Source organism: Phyllobates terribilis, unplaced genomic scaffold (assembly GCF_046119375.1).
Source record: "Phyllobates terribilis strain yellow unplaced genomic scaffold, ASM4611937v1 Scaffold_4__5_contigs__length_816908805, whole genome shotgun sequence".
NCBI classification, from domain to species: domain Eukaryota; kingdom Metazoa; phylum Chordata; class Amphibia; order Anura; family Dendrobatidae; genus Phyllobates; species Phyllobates terribilis.
In genome coordinates this window covers 685687153-685694904 of record NW_027362764.1, presented here as the reverse complement: position 1 = coordinate 685694904, position 7752 = coordinate 685687153, and the positions used below count along the sequence as shown (strand labels likewise).

Below are 7752 nucleotides of genomic sequence, written 5' to 3'. Positions count from 1 at the left end.
CCAATTCCTTCCGCACCTTCCTTGCCTTCCTTGCACTGAGGTTAGCTCTTTGTCAGCCGTCTGGCTTGGTTACACAAGCTTCTTTGCAGAGAAACATGTTACTTCTGCTGGCCCTCGCTAGGCGGCCGGCATCCAAAGCCTTCCCTGGGCACTTGCTGAAAGCCTGGCCCCTTCACGGCCCCGGTTGCTTTTAACGCCATCATTTCCACACGGCGAGCTGCGGAGTCAATAAGCACTCCTAGCCGTGGCAAGGAGCTCGGTGTCAGGCCTGCGTGAAGGCGGCGGGGTAGCGTACTTAGCTGCCAACTGGCTCAGAGGCCTTGGAGCTTCCATCATCTAAGTCAGGGTTCCCCAACTCCAGTCCTCAAGGCCCACCAACAGGTCATGTTTTCAGGATTTACTTAGTATTACACAGGTGATAATTGCATCACCTGCACAGGCAATAATTCCATCACCTGTGCAATACTAAGGAAATCCTGAAAACATGACCTGTTGGTGGGCCTTGAGGACTGGAGTTGGGGAACCCTGATCTAAGTTACTTAAGGTCGGTGTCCGGCAAGGCGCCGTTCCATGCTAGCCGAGCTGGGCAGTAGGGCAAAACGTCATCAAAATGGTCTACAGCACCCGGTGTTCCCAGGAGGTCTCCCATCCAAGTACTGTCCAAGCCCAGCCCTGCTTTGCATCCGAGATCAGACGAGATCGGGCGTATCCAAAGTAGTATGGCCAGTAGACGCTGCTCGATCCATCGCCCGGCCAGCCTTTCTCAGGATCAAAATGGTCTACAGCACCCGGTGATCCCACGAGGTCTCCCATCCAAGTACTGTCCGAGCCCAGCCCTGCTTTGCATCCGAGATCAGACGAGATCGGGTGTATCCAAGGTGGTATGGCCAGTAGACGCTGCTCGATCCATCGCCCGGCCAGCTTTTCTCAGGATCGCTTGGTGGCGAGCAATCTGGCCGTGACGGGGCGGGCTCCGAAGGGTCCATGCAAAGGCTGTGCCATCCCTACAGGTGTGGTTTGTTTAGCAGTGATTCACCCGCCGCATCAGGTGTCTTCAAAAATGTCTTGGCGCAGGGTCTCCTGCAGGCTAAACCCTTCATCGCGGTAATGTGACAGAAAGAGCAAGCTGGACTCGTAACTTGGGGGCTGAGCGAGACGTCCAGGGGTGAATGAAGGAAGAGGGTGAGATGGTTGCCAGTGACTTTGCGCTGCTCTTCAGGGGGGAGGGTCGTGTTGCCTGCAAGGGTCTTCTGCTTGGGGTTACCGGTGGTTGCCTCCAGCCACGCGGGAGACGCTGGTCCTGGTGAAAAGGAGCCTAGTATTAAAAGTAAATAAGCAACAATGCTGGAGGCCCACGGTGATCAGAAGGATGCTGGTATTTTGCAGAGATGAAATAGCGCAAGAGAGAAAGCAAATGAAAAAAAGAAAAGAGAATGAATTTGTGCACTTGTGAAAGGGAATGGAAAAAAGGCATGGAAAAGAGTGCCCCCTGCTGGTGGAAGGAAGGAAAAAGCAAAAGCCTACAGCACCTGGTATTCCCAGGCAGTCTCCCATCCAAGTACTAACCAGGCCCAATCCTGCTTAGCTTCCAAGATTAGACAAGATCGGGCGTGAACAAAGTGGTTTGGCCGTAGGCACAGACAAGCCTCTCACTTGCTGCTTTTCTACTTTGAAGGCACAGACAAGCCTCTCACTTGCTGCTTTTCTCCTTTGAAGGCACAGACAAGCCTCTCACTTGCTGCTTTTCTACTTTGAAGTCTGGCTGCCGGCTGCCCTTTCCAGTGCTCAGCAAGACCAGGTCTTTTTGTGCTTTCCCTTCTCCTCAATTTTTTTGCTGGCTTCCTTAAAAGGTCTTGTAGACAGAAGGCCCCACTCAGAGCCGCTGAGCTCACTGATCGGCTGCAGCACTGTCGACGGAACGTCAGCTTCACAGCCAATGCCTCAGGCCGGGAGCAGAGGCGAGACTCACCGGTAGACCTGGGTAGGGTGAGTAGAGCGCGGTTAATTGCTTTCTAATAGCCTGCAGCCGGGGATTAACTTTTAATGAAAGGGAACAATCCCTTTGACTGTCTGCAGCGCGCCACACCTAGGAAGCGCACTCTCACACACAAGCCAGCATGCACGAGTGCTCGCACTTGACATCACCCCCTATCTGCCCCTACAACCTCTACGTCACCATGCGTCAGACTCTCCTGCCTGTTTTATGATTTCAGGGCCCTAGCAGGAATCACCCCCCCCTCCCCAATTCCTCCCGCACCTTCCTTGCCTTCCTTGCACTGAGGTTAGCTCTTTGGCAGCCGTCTGGCTTGGTTACACAAGCTTCGTTGCAGAGAAACATGTTACTTCTGCTGGCCCTCGCTAGGCGGCCGGCATCCAAAACCTTCCCTGGGCACCTCCTGAAAGCCTGGCCCCTTCACCGCCCCGGGTGCTTTTAACGCCATCATTTCCACACGGCGAGCTGCGGAGTCAATAAGCACTCCTAGCCGTGGTAAGGAGCTCGGTGTCAGGCCTGCGTGAAGGGCGGCGGGGTAGCGTACTTAGCTGCCAACTGGCTCAGAGGCCTTGGGGCTTCCATCATCTAAATTACTTAAGGTCGGTGTCCGGCAAGGCGCCGTTCCATGCTAGCCGAGCTGGGCAGTAGGGCAAAACGTCATCAAAATGGTCTACAGCACCCGGTGTTCCCAGGAGGTCTCCCATTCAACTACTGTCTGAGCCCAGCCCTGCTTTGCTTCCGAGATCAGACGAGATCGGGCGTATCCAAGGTGGTATGGCCAGTAGACGCTGCTCGATCCATCGCCCGGCCAGCCTTTCTCAGGATCGCTTGATGGCGAGCAATCTGGCGGTGACGGGGCGGGCTCCAAAGGGTCCATGCAAAGGCTGTGCCATCCCTACAGGTGTGGTTTGTTTAGCAGTGATTCACCCGCCGCATCAGGTGTCTTCAAAAATGGCTTGGGGCAGGGTCTCCTGCAGGCTAAACCCTTCATCGCGGTAATGTGACAGAAAGAGCAAGCTGGACCCGTAACTTGGGGGCGGAGCAAGACGTCCAGGGGTGAATGAAGGAAGAGGGTGAGATGGTTGCCAGTGACTTTGAGCTGCTCTTCAGGGGGGAGGGTCGTGTTGCCTGCAAAGGTCTTCTGCTTGGGGTTACTGGTGGTTGCCTTCAGCCACCCGGGAGATGCTGGTCCTGGTGAAAAGGAGCCTAGTATTAAAAGTAAATAAGCAACAATGCTGGAGGCCCACGGTGATCAGAAGGATGCTGGTATTTTGCAGAGATGAAATAGCGCAAGAGAGAAAGCAAATGAAAAAAAGAAAAGAGAATGAATGTGTGCACTTGTGAAAGGGAATGGAAAAAAGGCATAGAAGAGAGTGCCCCCTGCTGGTGGAAGGAAGGAAAAAGCAAAAGCCTACAGCACCTGGCATTCCCAGGCGGTCTCTGTTAAATGGTTAATTATGGAAATTCATTTGGAATGTTAATCGATAATCATTTTTCTGATTTCTATGCCTCAGCCATCGTGTCTAGTTGACATGCGCCATTTGTGTGTGTATTTTTGGTTCACTACCATATGTAGAACAGGTGTCCATACGACTGGCTATAAAAGCCCATGGTACAGAAAGGGGGGGCTCTCTTGCTCTGCCCACCCCACAAGACACAGAATCGTCATGCTGAGAAGCAGATGACATGTAGGCCTGGACACATGCTGGACAAAGACATGATTTACCAGCCAGGATCCAAGGAAAGATGGGTGAATCTCAACAATTAAGCTAATTATGGAGAAATGGACAATTACTTTATAACTAATTATTGTATGTACCTGCTGCAATCTGATTCTTTTTAATGGACAATCCAAGAATAAATAGATACATTTTTTTATAAGAATATCGTGATATTGATACTTTGAGAAGTCCTCAGTAGAAAAAAATAATACAGGAAGAGTATTATTTTACAATGGTGAGCCAGCCAGTCCTGTTTTTTTGTTTTTTAAATTAAGTAAGTGAATTTCTTCCGTGAACAAGGGGGGAGTCCTGACGAGCTGAACAGCTGTTGTTCACGTGTCAGTAAATTCACTAGTTTGTCACGAGAAGCAGAAAGGACCTACAGACTGAGGAAAGACAGGAAGCAGAGGTACTAACAAGGAACAGAATCACACAGGAAAAGAATCAGACAAACTGAAGACAGGACGTGCTGATAAAGAGAAGCCAAGGAATCTTAAGGTAAGCAAAATATGGATATAATTTCTTCTTTTGCTAAACAAAGTAATATTAATTTCAAAGTTAATGTAGGAGATGACATAGAAGTTTTGTGGCTCAGTTTATACAAAGAATGTGAATTGCAGAATTTACAGTTAACTTCTAAATTGGTAAATAGAGACAAACAGAAATTGAGAAATATTCTACATTTGGTAGATTTTTTTCATAGTCTTGTGTTAGAGATTTCTAAGCAGGAAAATAGTGTAGAAGTGTCAGACGGTGATACTGATTCTGACTGTAATGTGGAAAATGAACAAGAAGTAAGACACGTGTCTGTAACTGAAGGTGACCTTGGGTCTGACCAAGAGACGGACATACAGAAACCTGACATGGGAGGAGACATGACTGACATACGAGAAACCGACATACTAGGTGATGTGGGAGGAGACGTGAGTGACGTAGGAGGAATGGACGTACAAGAGCCACTAAAAATATCAGAGAATTCTGGAATTACCCAGGCTCAACTCCAAATTAAAATGAGGAAAAATTTGCTGAAATTATACAAAATCATGCCAAAATATGATGTCAAAATCCATGCCTGTAGAAATTCAGAGACATTTGAGAGCTTCTCTGATAAGTTTGATTTATCCAATGAGGAGAGGAATCAATTATTTAAAATATGGATTCCTGTAACAATGTCCAGACGTTTACATTTATTGCCCTGTGAAAATGACTCTCCTAATGGATGGGAAAATGATTCGGACAGATTAAGATATTTGATTTATTGTGTCACAAAGGATTTTCCCAACATAGAAGATCTGCAGAAACTAAGGATTGGTAGGAAGGAATGTACATATACATTCATGTCCATATTTGAACGGTTGTACAAAGCTCTCATCAAAAATGGAAAAGTACAATATATGATAACAACTTTTGCACAAAAATTCAAATTCCTAAATTCAGTTTCCCAAGTTATGGCATCACAAAAAAATTCATTATTTGAATGTGCGCAGATGCTGGATTTTGTTAGAAAACATGAGAATCGTGAAAAGAAAATAAATCAAGCTAAATTTATAAAACCAGGAAAGGTAAAATCTTACCAAAAGCCAATATGAAACTCTCCTAGACTGAGTCATCCCCATAGTGAACTCTATCAAATACACAGAAGATTTCATATATGTTATAAGCCATATCAGCCAGTGCAAAGATCCATCTCTCCACAGAATGAGTTAATTCTCAGTCAGAACTGTGATTCTCTAAAAAGGAAAATGGCTGAAACTGATGGACAGAGACAGGTGAGACGACCAACTCACAGTGACGTCATGGAATGTGGACAGAAGAACAGGCAGTTCTCTGAGGTTTTGAAGGATAGAAAAATGTCTTTCCTAAATTGGGCGTTCCTGGAGATATTTGAGAGAGACAGAAGATTTGGTTTAGGGAGTGGCTAAGGAAAAACTGTAATTATAATGTTGTATCAAAATGTAATACAATGTCTCAATATTTATTTATAATCTTATACAGTAAAATTGTAGTTACATAGTTTCTAATAGTTCATATATATATATATATATATATATACACTTGTCTAAGTAGAGATTGCGTATAATTGTATTTATATATACGTTTATAAAATATATATATATATATTAATTAATAAATTAGAACTTCATATATATAAATTTAAGTAGCAATATTTTGAATTACATTAGAACCAACCAATATATGTATAAGATATTTAAATAATTCTGTTTCTGTATGAATTTGATATTCAATTTTATTTTCTTATATTTCCTTAGAGTTTTCATTCCAAAGCAGGATTTGATCAAAGAACTCTAAAATGGATTTATTTCTTTATTCACACAGGAAGTGAAAAAATTGCATGATTTTATGTGTATAACATTTTAAAATAATAACAATATATCTAGTTGAACTATAATATATATGTAATACTTATTAATTATTTTGTGTTGCTAATATTTTCTGTGCATGAAGTGTTCGTGCAAATTAAAGTAGCTTTACAGCATGACGTGTGACAGCTGTGGCGTTTGAACTTTGAGCTAATAGTATAGGATCCCATTCATTCTATTTTCAACAGAGGTAACTTAAGACCGGGCAGCCAGTGAAAAAAGAATCTAAGACAAGAGTTTTTTCAAGTGTCTGAAATTCCAGTGACTTACTCTCATATTATATAATATGTACTTGGGGAATATTCAAAGAAATAGAATCATAGAATCATAGAATGGTAGAGTTGGAAGGGACCTCCTGGGTCATCTGGTCCAACCCCCTGCTCAAAGCAGGATTCACTAGATCATCTCAGACAGATGTCTGTCCAGCCTCTGTTTGAAGATGTCCATTGAAGGGGAACTCACCACCTATCGTGGCAGCCTGTTCCACTCATTAATCACCCTAACTGTCAAAAAGTTTTTTCTAATATCTAATCTGTGTCTCCTCCCATTTAGTTTCATCCCATTGCTTCTAGTCTTTCCTTGTGCAAACGAGAATAAAGATGATCCTTCTACAATGTGACAGCCCTTGACATATTTGTAGACAGCTATTAAGTCTCCTCTCAGTCTTCTTTTTTGCAAGCTAAACATTCCCAAATCCTGCAACCGTTCCTCATAGGACATGGTTTGCAGACCAGTCACCATTCTGGTCGCTCTTCTCTGAACTTGCTCCAGTTTGTCTATGTCTTTTTTAAAATGTGGTGCCCAAAACTGTACACAGTATTCCAGATGAGGTCTGACCAAAGAGGAGTAAAGACCGATAATGACTTCACGTGATCTAGACTGTATGCTTCTGTTAATACATCCCAGAATTGTATTTGCCTTTTTTGCTGCTGCATCACACTGTTGACTCATGTTCAGTCTATGATCTATTAGTATACCTAAGTCTTTTTCACATGTACTGTTGCTTAGCTCTATTCCTGCCATTCTGTATATGCTTTTTTCATTTTTTATTGCCCAGATGTAGTACTTTGCATTTTTCCCTGTTAAAAACCATTCTGTTGGTTGCTGCCCACTGCTCCAGTTTATTTAGGTCTTTTTGAATCCTCTCTCTCTCTTCTCTAGCATTAGCTATCCCTCCTAGCTTTGTGTCATCAGCAAATTTAATCAGTTTACCCTCAATTCCTTCATCTAAATCATTGATAAAGATGTTGAACAATACAGGTCCCAGGACGGAGCCCTGTGGTACCCCACTTGAGACATTCATCCAGCTGGATGTGAAGCCATTTACAACCACCCTTTGAGTCCGATCACTAAGCCAGTTATGAATCCACCTAACAGTTGCCTGGTCCATTGCATACTTGGTCATTTTTTCAATAAGGATGGTGTGAGATACTTTGTCAAATGCTTTGCTGAAGTCAAGATATACTATATCTACAGCATTTCCCTGATCCACCCAGTCAGTGATTCTGTCATAGAAGGAAATTAAGTTAGTCTGACATGACTTGTTAGTTACAAACCCATGCTGACTCTGGTTAATCACTTCATTCTTATCCATGTACTTACATACATGTTGTTTAATAATTTGTTCAAAGATCTTTCCTGGTATAGAAGTCAGACT

The 7752-nt window shown here is 44.0% G+C and overlaps 4 pseudogenes; all 4 read right to left on the bottom strand.

Moving 5' to 3' along the window:
• Positions 1-612: 612 nt before the first annotated feature.
• Positions 613-732, bottom strand: LOC141267842 (5S ribosomal RNA; annotated as a pseudogene).
• Positions 733-776: 44 nt separating this feature from the next.
• LOC141267958 (5S ribosomal RNA) lies at positions 777-896 on the bottom strand (annotated as a pseudogene).
• A 621-nt stretch (positions 897-1517) lies between these two features.
• On the bottom strand, positions 1518-1636 carry LOC141268555 (5S ribosomal RNA; annotated as a pseudogene).
• Positions 1637-2660: 1024 nt separating this feature from the next.
• On the bottom strand, positions 2661-2780 carry LOC141268109 (5S ribosomal RNA; annotated as a pseudogene).
• Positions 2781-7752: the final 4972 nt, after the last annotated feature.